Raw genomic sequence first — 18,497 nt, 5'->3', positions numbered from 1 at the left:
AGAGGCTCAGTCCATGGTTGGTTGATTCCATTCTGAGTAGCATATCATAAGGAGTTCATGGTGGAGCAAAGCTGCTCACATCATGGTAGCAAGGAAGGGAAAAATAGAGGTAGTGCTGAAGAGACAGTAATCCCAATAATCCCTTCAAGAGGATGTCCCCAATTACCTAAATTCCTCCCCCTTGACCCTACATCTTAGAGGTTTCACTTCCTCCCAATAGCACTACAGGCTGGTGATGGAGCCTTTACCACAGGGGTCTTTGGGGACACATAAGGCCTAAACTATAATACTGAAGAATGATGACAAGAATCCTCAGAGGCCCGGGCCAAAGGGCTCTTTCTGGATCATTGCTCTACTTGCTGCACAGCATCTTCCCTCATACCTATCCACTTATCCCAGGCTCTTTCTGCTTTCTGCATTTCATTTTAGTCTCAAGCATGGACATAGACTCCTCCATTAGTGTCCCAGGCTACATCTAGGAAGAGACAGTTGCTTTAAACAAGGCTTCACTAAAGAACTAAAGAGAGCAGACTACATCTAGAAAGCAGCCATTGCTATAACTAAAGGTGATTACTCTGAGAGACACAGCCCAAACACAAGGTGACTTCTCCAGCTACGACAAGTTCTCTCCTAATGAAAGTCTCTCCCTCCCCTAGAGAAGGAGCCCTTCTTTCCACTGTCCAAGGCCCATCTCTTTCCTTCCTCAGGATGGCAGATGCATGAGCATCGATTTCCTTCAAGGTAATGCTGTTCTCATCCTAAAGATACCTGGGACAGTCACTCAAGTCCTTAACACTTACCCAAAGCAGGATTGTTCCATCCTAACTGCTGTACAGCACATCAATGGTCCAGTCCACCCAGGGCTGCATCCGAGCTGTTCTACATCCTTGACACTAACATCCACTTGTCTTGAGAGGCAGGAAAGTCCTGGTCTAAATGACTTCCCTGCCATGGTTCCCAATCTCAAATGCATGCTTCTTGGATGGAAAGACATATAATTCCCCCAATGCAATCACTTTCAGGCAAAAAGACAGCCTAAATCCAGATGTAGGTGAATGTTTTCATTAAGTTGCTAATATGGTATATTTACATTATTAAATAGACAATATCTTATTCTGAAGCTTTTGCATTTGTGGTTATTACCCTACATGCTGGGCATCCCTGAGAAAAATGCAGAGGTGTTTGCCTTGCAAAAACATTACTAAAAGGATTCACTCATGTGATCTATCTTAAAACAAAGGAAAGTTTCACCCCAGAGACAAATGTTCACCAGTTGACTATCTCATTTCCTCACATTTCTGCTCTCAGGTAGATCATGTGTTAGGTACATTTAGCTTTTCCCTAAGCATATGCTTCAGTAGTTTAGACTGGAAATAACCTAGAGCAATTTAAAAGTAATAAAGAACTGTCTTATTAAAAGCCACTTTTGCCTTCTACTACTATTAAACACAGTGTCCCTTAGCCAGAAACTTTTTCAGGGAAGTTAGACACATAAGCTGGAGCTTATATGTCTGAAAACCAAGGAAAGCAAGTTTTGGACAGTCAAGAATCATTGATATTCAAATATATACTCAAAAAGATTTTCATTAACATATTCAAGTAATAATTGAATGACTCATTACATTCCAATATTACAATTCAATTTGTCTTCAATTGTCATTTCCCAATATCTCTCCTTTGGTTTAAATATGCAAACTTAGACAAGTTTAGATTTTCCTGTCAAAATGACACTTTTTGTTGCCTGTATGCAATGGGAAATTTTATGATACATATTTTGGTAATATAAATTGTTATTAAATGTTACAGAAATTTAAAGAATATTTTGTCATCTATTTCAATAATTAGAAAAATTGGCTGAGGTAATAGGATAATGAATATAGCAATTTTTAGGAAACTGTAGGTCAGATATAAATTATGATCATTATTGCTTTATTAAGGTAGGAGGAGGGTAGATATGGTCTAATTATAGGAATACCACTTAAACTTGACCCAGGCGGCTGAAAGAAAAAGTAGTTTTTATTGAGACTAACTTGCAATCATCTTGTGTTACTGAATTCTCACAATCTATAAATTCAATATTATTTCCACTTTATTCTCAAGGAAACTGAGGATATGATAGCATAGTTTAAGTGACTTATTCTATGGCTAACCAACTAATAAGAGCCTGCAGAGAATTTAAACTCAGAAGGGAGGGTTCAGAAAGTAGCAAGAATTGTCCAATGCGCACTGGACATAGTGGTGGAGTCAAGGCCCCAGCCTATCTGAGTTGGGGCAGGATGAGGCTTTGCCTTACCATTGAGACCCTGTAAGTGTTTGCCACAAACAAAAAGTGCCCATGCTGCAAACAGGTCACCTGCTGCAAATACTCGAGTGTCAAAATTGGTTAAGCTTGACTGGAGTGTCACAGCTTGACTGGAGAATCACAGAAAAGAACAGAAAAGCCAGAAAGCATGTCCTTCAAGAATGGATCATGAATGGTATAGCATATTCCACCTTGGCCTCTCAGATCACTCATTCTGGGTGAACTCAAACACTATGTGTCAGATACTTGAGAGGCCCTGAGGAGACCAAGAATTAAGACCCTCAGCCAAGAGCCAGCACCCACTAGCCATTCACGTGAGTGTGACACCCAATACTCCAGCGCCAGTGAAGCCTTCCAACAACCCAGCCCCAGGTGATGTCTGACTACAACCTCAGAGACCCCAGATCCAGAAGCCCCACCTCATTGAACTAACCAAAATTCCTGACCAACTATAACTGCTAGAGATAATAAATAATGACTGCTGTTTCAAAAAAGAAAAAGGCTTTTGAGAAAACAAAGATATAAGAAGCTTGTTCCACTTTCTAGCTGTGACATCTTTAGCTAATATTTTAGGTTTTGTGCCTCATTTCCCTCACCTGTGAAATAGGGGCAGGAATACCACGTCACTAGATTTTTTAAAGAATTAATTAAGTTACTGTTTTACAATGTTCAAAAACAGAGCTATATGGTAGATAGTCAATAAACATCATACATAATTGATTCTAAAAATGTACATTTATTTTCACCTTTTTTTTTGGTACTGAGGATCAAACTTGGGACCTTAGGCTTGTGAGGCAGGCGGCAGAACCACTGAGCTAAATCGCCAGCCAGCCTACTTTCATCTTTTAATATCTCTGAAATAGGAATGATGTTTTTTATTTGCCTCAGTTTAATGGCCAGATTTTTTCTTTCTTAATAGTACTTAAAATAACAATACACCTTCCAGTCAGTGGCATCTTAAGTTTGATGACATTTTCTCTTTTGTTTAATATAGTATCCAAGAAAATGTTTTATTCCCTTCCCAACCTAATAAGTACACAGCAAAAGTAATAGCAGCAATATAATGGATGGTGCCTTAGAACCATTTAGAACAACTGAGAACAATTTTCCCCACTTCACCTGACTATTCTACTTTTAGAACTGTGAAAACAGCAACTAAGATTTTTGTAAAATAACAAGATTTTTTTTTTGGTACCACGGATTGAACTCCGGACCTTGCACTTCTGAGGCAGGCAGCAGAACCACTGAGCTAAATCCCCAGCTCAACAGGATTTTAAAGAGGATTGTTTTTACCTTTTTCACAGGCAGTGCTTGTTAAAAAAAAAAATTAGTTGTTAACTATATGGTCATGGTTCTCCTGAGAAAAAGAACCAGGAAGAGAAAGAGATTGCGATTATGAGGAACTATCTCATACTAGGGAAGCTGAAAGGTCCCATGATCTGCCATCTGCAAGCTGAAGACCCAGGAAAGCTGATGCTGTGGTTCCAGTCCGAGTCCAAAGGCCTGAGAACTAGAGGAGCCAATGGGTAAATCCTAGTCCAAGGATCAGAGAAGACAGATATCCCAGCCCAAGTGGGCAGGAAGGAAGAAAACAGGGGCCAATTCCCCTTTCCTGCACTTTTTATTGTATCTGGGACTTCTAGAACGATTAGATGAGGCCCATAGTCATTAAGGAGGGCTGTCACTTTACTGCATACTCCAGTTTAGACTCTACTCTCCTGGAGAAACACCTTCCCAGACACACTCAGAAATAATGTTTAATTTGGGTATCCTGTGGTTAATCAAGTTGACTCAGAAAATTAATCAGCACACTCTAGATAAGGTAAGTCTATTGGAGTAAATATGTCTCTTTACTTAAAAATGTTCCACTTAGAACACAGTGGTTGGTTCTAGCAAATCATCAAGCATTTCTAAGCAAATAGAGTTGTTTTGGCCCAAGTCCTGGTCTTAAAAATGATTCCAATGAGAACAGCCATGAATGAATGAGTCCCACAAGCACACACACACACTCACTAGGTCACCTGTCTCCTCCTTCCTGGGATCCTTTCTCCTTACCTCTCTATCTGTTGAATTCTTACCCAAGACCCACCTAATGAAACAAAACACTATAGAACTTTACAACTGGACTGAAACATTGCCTGATGGACCTTATCCCAAATCAGTGTGTCTTCTGAGTTTTCAAAACCATTTGCCTTATTTCCAATATCGCTCTTACTTGCTACAACTGTATTTCATGCTGTATGTCTTTCATTACTCTTCACTGGCTTAAAAAAGTCAAAACTGTATCTTTTAGGTATCTGTATCTTCACGCCACCTCATAAAGTATTTTAAATAGATTAGTTGTGCTGTTTTAGCTGGAATGTATTCAACTGAAATAGATTCAGGTATAAATGCGTCCACAAAATACAATGCAATGTGCCTTTGTCAGTATTGTGACTATCTTCAGTATATCAGAGAACTGAACTAAATCATAAATGAATAGCACCCTGATGATGAAATTGGATCTTCTTTGAAACCTGATTAGTTTTCCCCATATCTCTATTTTTAAAAAATTAAATCCTCAACAATGACGAATGAAGGAATCTTCACTCTGCCTTCCTACTATCTACCCTGGTATACATAATTTTTTCTCTGGTATATTCAAGAAACAAACAGCATATTTTCTTCAATCTCCTTGTCATAACCATCATTGCTATGACTCTCAGAAGCCCAACACCTACCTCCATCCCCTTCCCTTCTCACCTCAAACTCTAAACTTCAGGCTGTCAATTACTTAGTTTGCTAATGACTCTGACTGTCTTAGTTACTTTTCTTGTTGCTGAAACAAAATACCTGACACCGAAAGTTAAAGGAGGAAAGGTTTATTTAGCTCACAGGTTTTATAGGTAGGTATTAGTCCATAGTTGGCTGGCTCCAAGGCAGGGTGGCATGCCACAGGGTCTTCACAGAGGAGAAATAGTCCACGGCAAGCAGACAGGTGAGAGCACATTAGCCCTTCTGTCCCTTATAGCTTATGCACCCTAGGGCAGGTTTAGCACTCACACCCTTAAGCCAGAACTATGCCAAACCAATCAGTGGACTGATTTAGTAATCACACACCTTTGATCCCAGCACCACCTACTCTAGATCCAGCCACCTGTGAAAAGCCCCACCTATGACTGCATGAGGCTTTGGGGGGACATCTAGACACAAACCATAACACTGACCAATTATATATAATGTATCTTTTAAGACCCTATAATACAGAAAATGAAAATTGGAACACTAAAACAAACCAATAAATTTATTAATTTAATAAATTCTCCCTCTGTGAGAGAGGGAGAAAATAGAATGGAATTAGAGGCAATAGTTCTATTGTTCCAAATAGTTTAGACACGTAAATATTTTAAGCAATTACATAACAGATAAAATTTAAAATTAATTTCCACAAAACAAAAACAAATCAAAAATAAAATTAAAACAAATTAAAAATAAATCACAGGTTTTAAAGTAACATTGCAACAAAATAAATAATTCGATTGTACAATCTTAGGATAGACCCTAAAGACAAAAAGAACTATATTAATAATCATAAATTGTTTTCAATAAGAATGCTGTTAGTATAGTACTGATGCTGTTATCTTGGGAGGTATGTTTTGTAAAAGAAAGCAAATGAATAATTATGTTGGCATCCTTGGGAACCAACCAATTTTGGAATGGAGAAAGGAGTTACAGATAACATAGTATGGGAAACACTGAATAAGAACCTTGTCATCTTGAGTTTGAATTATATCAGTCTGAATTCATCATGTATTTTCTTTTAAATTTCTATCTCTGTCCACTGAAAAAAACCTAGAAACTCGATTGCAGTTCCTATCCCCCTGCCAAAACAAAACAAAACAACAACAACAAAATACCTCAGAGAAACAGAGGATTCCAGACCTGTGAAAGAAAATGTGCCAGATGAAGCTAGTATATCACATTATTCCAAAAAGCAAGGAAATTATAAAAAACTAATGGGATCTATAAAAAGGACTCAGGAACCAATTTGATGATCCTCTCACTGCCAAAGATGAGACAAACGGAGTGTTCATAAGGAGTAAAACACACCAAATAAGTTTAAATCTGTGAATTCATAATTATACTCTAAGAAAATCATTGATCACATTTTTAGGATACTAAAAAACAATTCATTATTTTGAAAACCTGGAAAATAAAGAAAAAAAATCAAGTAGGTCTTATTTTTTATGCACACTATACAACAACTATCTTTTTCTTTTTTCTTTTCAGTACTAAGGATTGAACCCAGGGCCTTAGCAATGAGCTACATCCCCAGCCCTTTTTTATTTTGTATTTTGAGACAGGGTCTCACAAAATTGCCTAGGCCAAGTTTCTATTTGAGATTCTCCTGCTTCAGCCTCTCCAAGTTCTGAGATTATAGGTATGCATCACCACGCTCACCTATAAAAACCATCTTTTATACAGAAAATCTTCTCTTTATAGAAATGATCTGGCTAATAAATAATAATACAATTAAAATATAACCACTTTGTAAACCTTCAAGAAATCATGGATCTGAGAAAATATTTAACGGTTGCAGTATTAGTTACTTTTCTCTCATTGTTAAGACAAAATACCTGACACTCAAAGTTAAAGAGGAAAAGGTTTATTTAGCTTACAGTTTGTAGAGGTTTCAGTCCATAATTGGCTGGCTCCAAGGAAGGAATGGCAAACAGGCATCGTAGAGGAGAAGCACCAAGTAGCAAAAGCAACAAGGGACCTTAACAGCTTCTTCCTGCCTCTTTTATCTTATTCATACTACTTATGGCAGATAGCACTCACACCTTTAATCCTAGTGCCCTCAGGCCTAGCCCCACCATGAATCAATCACACACTCTAGATTCAGCCACCTCTGAGAAAGTCTGAGGCTTTGATGGGACATCTAAATACAAGCCATAACACTTGCTAGCATAAAAAAGGAATATTATTTCATCTAGACAGAAACACATAAGGCCACATTTAAAGTAGCCCCATGGCAAAAAAAAAAAAAAAAATCAAATACATAAATCTCTCAAGCCTACAGAAACACAAAGAACAAGTTATAGAAATATAAGGGAAAACACAACATACTAAATAATGTCTAAGGAATATGTCTTAGTCCATTTGGACTACTATATTATAACAAAATGCATTAAGCTGGTGGCTTATGAACATCAGAAAAGTGTTTCTCACTGTTTTGGAAGCTGAGAGGTTCAACATCAAGCCACTGACCAATGTGATGTCTGGTGAGGGTCTGCTTGCTGGTTTATGTATAGCTATCTTTTTACCATGTCCTCACAAGGTAGAAGGAACAGGGGTCTCCAGCGAGCCTCTTTGATAAGGACATTAATCACATTCATGAGGGCTCTACCCCTATCATATGATCACTCCTCCAAGGCCTTACTTCCTAATGCTATCTCCTAAGGGGTTAGAAATTCAGTACCTGAATTTGGAAGGGGCAGGCAGGATAACACAGCAGAATGCAAGAAATAAAATCCAGACCATGAATAATTAATCTGTTTCTTCAACAAATAAATTGCAAAGAAAAAAAAAAGGAGGTGGGACAACTATTTGTTAAAAAGAGACTAAAGAGTCATACCAACTAGTGATAGTATGTGGGTTTTGTTTGGATTGTGATTCAAACAAATTTTTTAAAACTGTGATAATTGGAAGAACTTAAAAATAATTTTATAATATTAAGTTATTGTTCAATCTTTAAGTGAAATATTACCTAATCTTTTAAAGATGCACATTGAAATATTTGCAGATAAAATGAAATGATGTTTGGGTTTGTTCCAAAATAATCAAGGAGTAAAGGAAGCAGGCAAAGATACAGATAAAGCTCAGTCATAAAATGATTGAAGCTGAGTTCATGAAACCTAAGATCATCACACTATTCTCTTCATTTTTTTATTATGTTTGAAATTTTCCATAACAAAGTGTTTTAATTGTACCACTGTAAAAAGTAGTATGATGTATTTCACACCCACAGTAAATGAATCATGTGGAATCTTCAGGAAGTGGTAAAGATTACACGCATGCATGCACGTGAGTTAATTCCTCAAGGTTCTTCAAGGTGATCAGATATTTCAAAATGAAGGACACCATGGCCTGAAGGAAGTACATAATTTGGTCAGTACAAATTCACTCATTTCTACATTCTGTGCAAAAATTCATCTCTGGATAGTTGGATCAAGCACACGAATCTTCATGTCACACCATTCTGAAAGATTCACAGTCACCTATAATACTAATTACAACTGTGCTTATTTTCATGGGCTCCTTGGCAATGCTAAGGGTTTGTTTTGGGGTTTTTTCTGGACATCTGTATCTCTGTGTCTGTGCCCCTGATTTTAGACTTACTGGTGCCACCAAGTCTCAGCTACAGAAGTTCCTCACATTTGAGGCTGCAAAGATATCTTACATAATTTTATAAAGAAGATAAACATCCTTTGCTCTTCTTCTGCAGTATTCTGCTCATCTTTCAAGGTCTTCAGTACCCAAAGAGATTATATTTATCTGACCAAGGCTGCTGGGCTTGGACCTTTGTCCAGATTGGTGGCACAGTGATGGGGAGAGAGTGACTGCAGCCATTGGAGAGGGAATGGGTTCTGGGTGTGACATTCCTGGGGCCCTTGAGAGGAGGCTGGCTTGCCCATCAGTCCCTGGAGCCCAACCTTGGGCGAGTGGCACAAATATTAACTCTGGCCTGAGGCACCACAGGAACTGTTGGAACATGGGCTGCGGACTGACTAAATTACTGTGAAGTGAAAGTGCAAACATGGTCATTGCAAGAAACTGCAACAGGAATTATTAAAGAGTTTAGACTCTTAGTTTTTGAAAACTACTTCAACATTGCAAAGCACATAGCCTCAGGCTTAAAATAGAAAATAAATATAAAGATTATGACATTTGATGAAAAAGTACACTATGTGAATATGAAGTTTCAGATGACCAAATTATTAATAAGGAAGATAATTTTAAATAAAATTTTCCTTACAATCAAAAATACATTGGTAGAATGCATAAGATAGCATTTTGAATTTTATACAAATTATGAAGCCACATTTAGTTTCTTGTACAGCCTCCATGAGTTACAGAAAATGTCAAAGGAAACATTAAAATTCCATTGTATAAATTTACATTTAAAATTAAATTTAGTTTTATACAAAACTGATTGATATGAAAAATTAAATGTTTTTAGAAAAATTGTTCCACACGAATCATCAGCTCCACATGTACTAAAATTTTTATTGCAAAATAATTCATCAGAAACTCTCATCACAAGTTATAAAATACTCTCAACAGCTCCACTAACAGCTGTATCAACAGAAAGATCTTCGTGAAAATTTAAAATTCTCAAAACTTATTTGCAACCTGTCATTTTCCAAGAACAACTATGTCACTTTCTATTGTATCAGTTGAAAATAAAATTGCCCAGAATTTAAATTTTAATGACCTATTAGGTGAATTTGTAGAAAATCCTGAAAAATGTTACAACTTATCAAGATAAAACATTAATAATGTATTAATCTTTATTGTTATATAAACTTATGACACCCAAAATTTGTTGTACTCTGTAAGTTCTTGTTACTTGTATATCACTATTATCTCTATTGTATTTTAGAAGTAGTGAGATATATCAAAAGGAAAAATATTATTTAAAACACCTATAACAACATTTTTCCTCCTTTCTTGAAAAAGAGCTCTGCCTTTCATTTTAAGGCCATTTTAACTCTTATATGAGAAAAAAGAAAAATTATAACCTTTATACATGTTGAATCATTCTTTCAAACATTTTAGAAGGTTCCAAGTGGTCAGGGTGCTGTGAAGACTTAAAGCAAAACTGAAGCACCCAACTGTGTTCGTTTCCAAATGATTTAGAGGCAGACTTGGGACAAAATCTCAAGTTCTATCTGGTACAATTTCTACCATCTGTTCATGCTAATTATTATCAGTGGTCCAGGAAATCAGAAAGCACTCTAGGTGTTTCAAACAAAAGGAACTTAATAATGAGTGATGTAAAAGCTGAGACTCCAAAAAGGAAGGCAAGCTAGCCTGGATACCTACACCATCGTGCCTGTCCCACCAAAAAAGAAGGTATGCTCAAAAGATCTGCAGCAATGGAAGAAAACATAGGTATTGCTCAAGCCACCTCCAGAAGCAGAAAGGAGAAATATCCTCTCTTCTCCCTCTCTACCTTCCCCTCCTCCAGATTCCCATTAGCAGGACTGATCTAGAAGCTAGCTGACAGAAAAGCCTGCAAACCACCTGAGGAGTAGCCTTTTGAGAAAGGGAAAGGGTGAGGAATGAATTTGAAGGCAAACAGACAAATGACTACAATGAATAAGCCAAGGCTAATAACTTCAGGTCTGAGTGATACCTGAAAATCTAAGTAGTTCCAGTAGCAGATATAACTGGAAGCCCTCAGTTTCTGTCATGTTTTAAAGCCGTTACCACAGTGTGTGGCACACCATAAGTGGAAGTTAACAAGTCTGCAACAGCAGCAACAGCATTACTATCACTATTAGAACTAAAATGTAGAAGGAGATTTAAAAATGATAAAAGAACCCAGAGTCTTCCCAAGGATGATGAGACCACCACTCTATACCTGAAATAAAAAGACAATGTTGAATATATTGCTTATTATAGTAAGGGAGGGCTACACTGGTAGATATTGTCTCTCCAAGCATAGCTTCATGTAAGGTTTTTGTTTGGGAGAAGCATGGAGAGTCAGGAATGCACTTTCGGGGTGGACATGGGTTGACATCACCTGGAGAAGCATGATTACTCAGGTAAGACTGTCATTGATTAGCTGGCAGTCAGAAGTGTGTTTATTGGAGTGAGACTGTCCCTGATGGGCTGATTCTCTCGAGTAAGGAGCTTACTGAGGCAAGTTATTTTTTACTGACTGAATGGGTTTAAAACTGGTTCTTCTGGTTACTTGTTCCCATTGCTACAAAAAAAAAAAAATCAATCTTTTCTTACATTTATGGGAACTTCCTTATTTCTGATCCTTCCTATTGGTGTTCATTCAATTGATGCTGTAAAATAGATTAAGTGCTGAGAAAATCTTTACCATTGTTGTTGTTTTCCTTGAAGATAAGATTTTGTTGGTGAAGATTTGATTTTAGTTTACATGTCTATCAGCATGATTTTACTTTGGTTTTTCTTTAAATCACTTGCTGAATTGTCTATCAGAGCGTGGCTGCACAAAAGCCACACTTAAGACTGCAAAATAGATATTGAAGGAGTCAGACAACTAAGCGCAACCTGAAGCCCCTAGAACACATTTCAGAACCATGGCCCCCAATTTCCCAGACCTGATTATGAAAAACAAGCTCAAAGATTTCCCAAGTCTATGTTAGATACCAAGGCTGCCTTTTCTTTTTCACTTTAGATATGTATTATTCCAATTTACTTGTAGTGCTTAGATATGATATACAGTGTTAGCAATGGTAAAAGAAAAAAAATCTTCGCTGGTTGACCAAAGGAAAACTCCTAGGCCATTCTGTTACCTATAAGTACATACTTGGTTTAAGGAATTTAAACTGGTTTATGTCTCATGGATTGAGCTGTATTATTTACTATGTCAGCCAAAGTAATGGAGCACAATTTTTTTGGTACTGGGGATAGAACTCCGGTCCTTGCGTTTGCGGGGAAGGTGGTGGAATGACTGAGCTAAATCCCTGGCCCCTGGAGCACAGTTTTGATCAAGGCCTCCAGTAGTTTTATTTCTGTGAATATGATCATTATTCTCAGAATTCTGTCCCCATAAAAAGTTTTGTATTTTTTCTACTGTTTGAAAGGAGATATAATCCATTTGGGTGTATTGGGTATTTGTTTTAGTCATGTATTGCACTATAATGAATAACTCAAATTTTGTAGCTTGAAAAATAAGAATAATGTCTCACAGTTTCCAAGGGTCAAGAACCTGGAAGCAGTGTACCTGGGGTTGATCTAAATTCGTATCTCTCATGAAGTTGTAGCCAAGATGTCAGCTAAGGCTGCAGCTCTCAGAAGGCTTCCATGAGGGTGTAAGATCTATTTCCCAGAAGGCTCACCCAGTTGGCTGCTGACTGGAGGCCTTGATTCCTCAGGGCTGTTTTCAGAATGTCTCAGTTCCCACCACATGAGCTTCTCCATAGGGCCATTCACAAAATAGCAGCTAACTTCCCCTACAGGGATTGACATGGGAGACAGCAGACAGAAAATGCAGTATCTTTTATATTCTAACAGTGGAGGTAACATGCTATCACCATTGTCATATTCTGTTGGTCACACAGGCCAATCCTGGCACCATGTGGGAGGGCTACAGTGTACAGGGGCTTGTACTCAAGAGGTGAGAATCATTAGAAGACTAACACCTAGGAACGGTCTACCTAAGCTTAACAGAATAATTAGCCTTGGTCCTGCACTGACAATGAAGAGTCTGATCCCTTTAGAGGAAAAAAAGCAAAAAACTGTACAAGAGATAATTCCAGTTTGGTGGAGTTGTGATATATTGTCTATGAATATTATGTAGCATATAGTTAACTAGTCTTTACATTTTGTAATTTCCCTGGTACAGGGACATTTTACTTCATCTATGTATCATTGTATGCAAAAAGTACCACTATTGGTGAAATTAGAGCAACATAGCTTTACATTACTCATTAAAATGGCTAAACTAAAAATAGGTTGAAAGAGCTGAGTTATAGAGTTATGATAATTGTCTAGATCACGAGTCAGCAAACTTTCTCTGTAAAAAGGTAGATATTAAATATTTTTGGCTTCATGGGCCATATATTCTTTCTCAACTCTGCTGTTGTAGTACAAAAGCAGCTGTAGCTAATATGCTTTTTTTTTAATGGCTCTGGATGTGTTCCAATAAAATTTTATTTACAAAAAGATGCAGCAGGCCAGATGTAGTCTGTAAGCCAGTCTACTAACTCTTAGTCTAGACTTAGATGTGTCATTACTAATAGGGAGAATGCAATAGAACTAATTCAGAAATGAAATACCTTTTATTTTTGGTACCGGGGATCGAACTCGGGACCTTGCACATGCGCGGCAGGCGCCAGAACCGCTGAGCTAAATCCCCGGCCAGAAATGAAATACCTTCAGGCAATAAAGAAGAAAAATACTACCAAAAATATCATACACAAAAATATGCAGTGAAGACTGTGACATAGGAGAATCTTCTTGTATACAGGTTTTATAAAATCCACTTAGAGATAGATGCTCAGATGATCTCATAGGGCATGGTTCTATTTCATGCCTAACATTTACAACATTTTCAGCTTAACTGGTTATAGATTAGGCATGAACTGGCCATGTCCTCTGCTGTACTAGAAAAGTTTTCCAGTCAGTATTTAATATCATGACAAATTTTGTCCCTACAGAGTGGATTGTTTCATGGAGAATTCTGGCAAGTGTCAATTTGAGGCTTCATCCAGTGCGACAAGATCTACTTTGGCCAGCTTTTATATCCATGGATCTCCTAACCAGATGATTCTTTTAAAATTTTGGGCATCCAGACTTTGTATATACATTATGGAATTCATAAATTTCCCCGTGGGCTAATTATTATCTTGTTGTTTCGTTGTTTATATGAGGTCTTTGTATACGGATTTTATCCAGTCTTTTCTTTTTTTGGTACCAGGATTGAACTCGGGTCCTTGCGCTTTTGAGGTAGGCGGCAGAACCACTGAGCTAAACCCCTGGCCCTATCCAGTCATTTTAATGTGTGCTAGTCTGTTAAAATACCTCTACTGTATTCTAAAGTATTTAGTATCTACAGTTTAGCATACTAATTTCTATAATAGCTGTTTTATTATCCCTATCTTTATTAGGTGCAATTATTTTAGATATCAACACATCAAGTAGTAATATAATGTGCTTATTTTTATTTTTTTATTTTTTTTGGTACTGAGGCTCGAACTCGGGACCTTGCACTTGCGCAGCAGGCAGCGAAACCACTGAGCTAAATCGCCGGCCCTATGTGCTTATTTTTAAAGTGTACCTAAGATTTATAAATATCTTTTTTCATCATAGTTTAAATAAATGAATTGTTTTAAAAAGTGTATCAGCTATTACTTTATGTATTCTTTTATTTTTGTATTTAGAAATACCCAAAAGAAGACTACAGATAAGTCATTTGTACAATTTGATCAATTTGGTAAGGAATTGAATTTTACAAGGGAGATTGTACTGATTATTGCATAACAAACTTGGTCTTTTTTCTTTTTTTATACAGTAAAAAGTACATAACCTATAAATTATCATCTTATTGATTTTTAAGTGTACAGTTCAGTAGTGTTGGGTATATTCACAATGTTGTAAAACAGAACTATTCATCTTGCATATCAGCCACTCTATACTTGTTATGGTTTATATCTAGATGTCCCTCACAGCCCCATGCTCTCATAGGTGGGGCTTTGGGGAAGTGATTGGATCATTTGTGGTGTGATATTCATCCATTAGCATACTAATGGGGCATGATACTAATCCAGTGGATTAGTCTACTGAGGAGTTTAGAGCTAAATGTGATTTAGGTCTTGCAGCCTGGTTAGAGAAGGTGGGTTACTTGGGGGTGCGGCCTAGAAGAGTATATATATCTCCCTTCCTCTTCTCTTGGTCTATCTTTTTCTGGTTCCCACCTCTATGCCCTGAGTTCTTTCTCCTCGGCCATGCCACCCTGGCTTGGAACCAGCCAACTATGGACTGAAATCTCTACAAACTGTGAGCCAAAGTAAATCTTTCTTTCTTACAGTAGTGGGTGTTATTGTATTTCAGCTATGAGAAAGTAACTAAGACAATATCCGTTAAACAACAGTTCCCCTTGTCTCCCACTCACCACCTCCCCCAAACTGTAGAAACCACCATCTTTCTGTTTCTGTGAAATTGACTATTTCAGCAATCTCATATTAGTGGACTTATACCATATTTATCTTTTTGTGTCTGGCTTATTTTACTTAACTTGATGTCCACAAGGTTCATTTGTGTTGTAGCATAAGACAAAATTTCTTTCCTTTTAAAGTCTGGATAATATTCTTTTGTGTAAGTATAATATTCTTTTCAAATATTCTTTTATGTGTATAATATTCCTTTTTAAAGACCGAATAGTGTTCCTTTAATATTCTTTCAAAATATTATTTTGTATGCATACAAAATTGTTTTTAAATATTCTTTTGTATGTGTATAACACTCCTTCTTAAGGCTAAATGATATGTCAATAATATTATTTCTTCTATGTGAATGATATTATTTTGTACACACACATCACATTTTATTTATCCATTCATATTCATAGACATTCAGGTTGCTTCCAGCTCTCTGCTATTGTGAATAGTGCTGCTATCACTGTAAGTGTGCAAGTACAGTATTGGATATATATACCAAGAAGTGGAATTGTTCAATCATGGTAGTTGTATTTTACAATTTTTTGAGGGATTTTAAGTTGCTTTCCAAATTTTTTGTACCATTTTACAATCCCATTAACAATGCACAAGGGTTCTGATTTCTCCACAATACCCCCAACACTTGTTTGGATTTTTAAAATAGTAGCCATACCATTGGATGTGAGGTGAGGTGATACCTCTTTGTGATTTTAATTTACATTTTTTCTGATGGTTAGTAATTTTGACCATCTGCTCCTAGGTTTGTATTTGTACTTGTATTTATCTTTAGATGAAAGTTTATTTGAGTCCTTTGGCCATTTTTAATCAAATTATTTGATTTTCCATTGTTCTTGAGTTACAGGAGTTTTTCATATATTCTGGATATTAATACCTTATTATGAAAATATGATTTACAAATATTTTCTCCCATCCCATACATTGCATTTCACTGTTAGGTCATTTGATACATAGAAGTTTTTAAGTTCGATGTAGTCCATTTATTTATTTTTGCTTTAATTCTCTGTCATTTTGGTATAATGTCCAAGAAACCATTGCCAATTCCTACATCTTGAAACTTTCTCCCTATGTTTGCTTCTAGGGCTTTATAGTTTTAGCTCTCACTTCAAGGAATTTATCCTTGTTATTTGTAAATGGTATAAAATAAGGAACTGACTTCATCCTTTTGTATATGAATATGCAGTTTTCACAACATCATTTGGTAAAGAGAATGACTTTTCCCCATTAAATGGTTTTTATACCCTTGTCAAAAATCACTTGACCATATATATACAAGAGGGTTTCTTTATGGACTCTGCCATCTATTCCTGTGGTCTATTTGCTAGTCTTATTTTTTAAATATAAGACCATCAAAAAACAATATTGTCAGCAAATAGGATTGGAGCAATAAAGAATATTAAGTCAGAAGAAAAAAAAAAGAATATTAAGTCAGAAGTTGGTGCTAAGCCATCCAAAACTCTGTTCTGGCCATGGAATTACAGACATACAATCAGAAGAGTCTTATTATTGGTAAGGGGAATAGAATTACTGGAATAAATGTGTTTCACCAATGGATAATAATGTCAGAAGAAAGTCGCAATATTTCATAATTGACTAATTTAAATAATTAACTAATTTTAAAATACCAAGTGTTTCTCACTGGCAATAAGGAGTTATTACATATAATAACATCAGATCACTGTACAAGATCAGAAGATGTTTTAAGTAATTTAATTGAAGCCTATAATTGTTCTAGGGCAAGAAAGCTAAGTTTTGTCTTTGAATTAAAGGATAGTCTTTAAATAGGCAAGTTTTCTTCAGTATGTGCCACATTGGTTAGCTACTACCGCTAGAGCATGTTTCGTGTTTATAACAACAACAACAACAACAAGAAAGATGGTAACATCTAGAAAGACTTTTCAGGGCTTTGTTCTAATTAATCACCTTGTGTCTTAGTTATTTTTCTGGTTGCTGAGTCAAAATATCTGACACCCAAAGTTAAAGTAAAAAAGGTTTATTGTAGCTCACAGTTTGTAGAGGTTTCAGTCCATAGTTGGCTAGCTCCAAGGCAGGGTGGCATGGCAGAGGAAAAACAGTTTATGCCAGGCAGAAGGCAGAAGGCAGGAAAGTAGCAAAGCTGCAGCAGGAGCAGCAGCAGCCTGCCTCTCCCTTTTATGTCCTTCCAGGCTCCCCGCCCTTTAGGTGGTGTCACCCACACCCAAGGTGGGCCTTCCCATTATCCACACCCAGAGCTATGCAAAACCAATCAGTAGATTAATTTAGTAATCACACACCTTTAATCCCAGCACCATACACCCTAGATCCAGCCACCTCTGAGAAGCCCCACCTATGACTGCCTGAGGTTTGGGGGGACATCTAGACACAAGTCGTAACACTCTGTGTCCACAGAGTCTTTTGCCCATCCAGAGGGATTCTGGAACCATTATTTTGGAAATTTTTTGTTATTGTTTATTTGTTTTATTGATTTCTTGAATCTCACATAGGCTTTATTATCCATTATCCTAGCTTTACATTCACTGTGTGTGAGAAAATCCCTGGGATTTTAAAAAGTAATCCTTTCATAATACATTTTTGTCTGGCAGTTTGCAAAATAAATTATTTATCTATTAAATTTGAAGAAATTGTACCACAAAGAAGAAATGAATGTCCTTTGGATAATGATTCCAAAATATCAATTACAAGTCAGGACTTGGAGTGGACTTGAATGTTTTAGAAATTTTCAATATTTGAGTGCTTTCAATAAACCAAGGCAAATAAAGCTTATTTATCTTCAAGTCTTTCATAATTTACTGTGTATACTCAAGTTTTCTTATTTTCTTTTGCTATCAGGTACAACAGGTCACTTTTACTTCAATATAAATTTTTCTCTTTTTTATTCACATAAAAGTACTTTTTGTTCTTCAAGTGACTACATTTGTACTCTGTGAAATCTGATGTTCTAAATAAAGAGATTAAAAGATACAATTGATATAGTAGACATAGTTGCTGTTATTACAATAAAAAAGCTATATCAGTCTCCGTCAGAACTTAAAGGAAGTAAAGGGAAGTGGAAGTGTCCAATATCTCTTTTAGAGCAGCATCAATGGACAGATTCTGGATAATTATTCCTCTGTTTATAGTCAATATGGGACATTAATTCTTTCTATTGTCATTTTACTTGTGACATCTACAAATAACATTTTTCACAAGCTTCTTTAATATTTCCTCAAGTCTATTTTGTTCTTCCTTTTGTTTATAATTTGAAACTTTTTCTAATTTTTCCCTTAAAATAATGTTTC

The 18,497-nt window shown here is 36.4% G+C and overlaps 1 pseudogene; it reads left to right on the top strand.

Moving 5' to 3' along the window:
- Positions 1–3,697: 3,697 nt before the first annotated feature.
- Positions 3,698–18,497, top strand: part of LOC101723726 (SEC14-like protein 2) — a 40,202-nt pseudogene continuing 25,402 nt past the window's right edge.

This window comes from Heterocephalus glaber, unplaced genomic scaffold (assembly GCF_053883595.1).
Source record: "Heterocephalus glaber isolate CG9 unplaced genomic scaffold, H.glaber_assembly_v1.0 deba00001788, whole genome shotgun sequence".
Taxonomy (NCBI): Eukaryota; Metazoa; Chordata; class Mammalia; order Rodentia; family Bathyergidae; genus Heterocephalus; species Heterocephalus glaber.
This window is presented reverse-complemented; position numbering and strand designations above follow the sequence as displayed.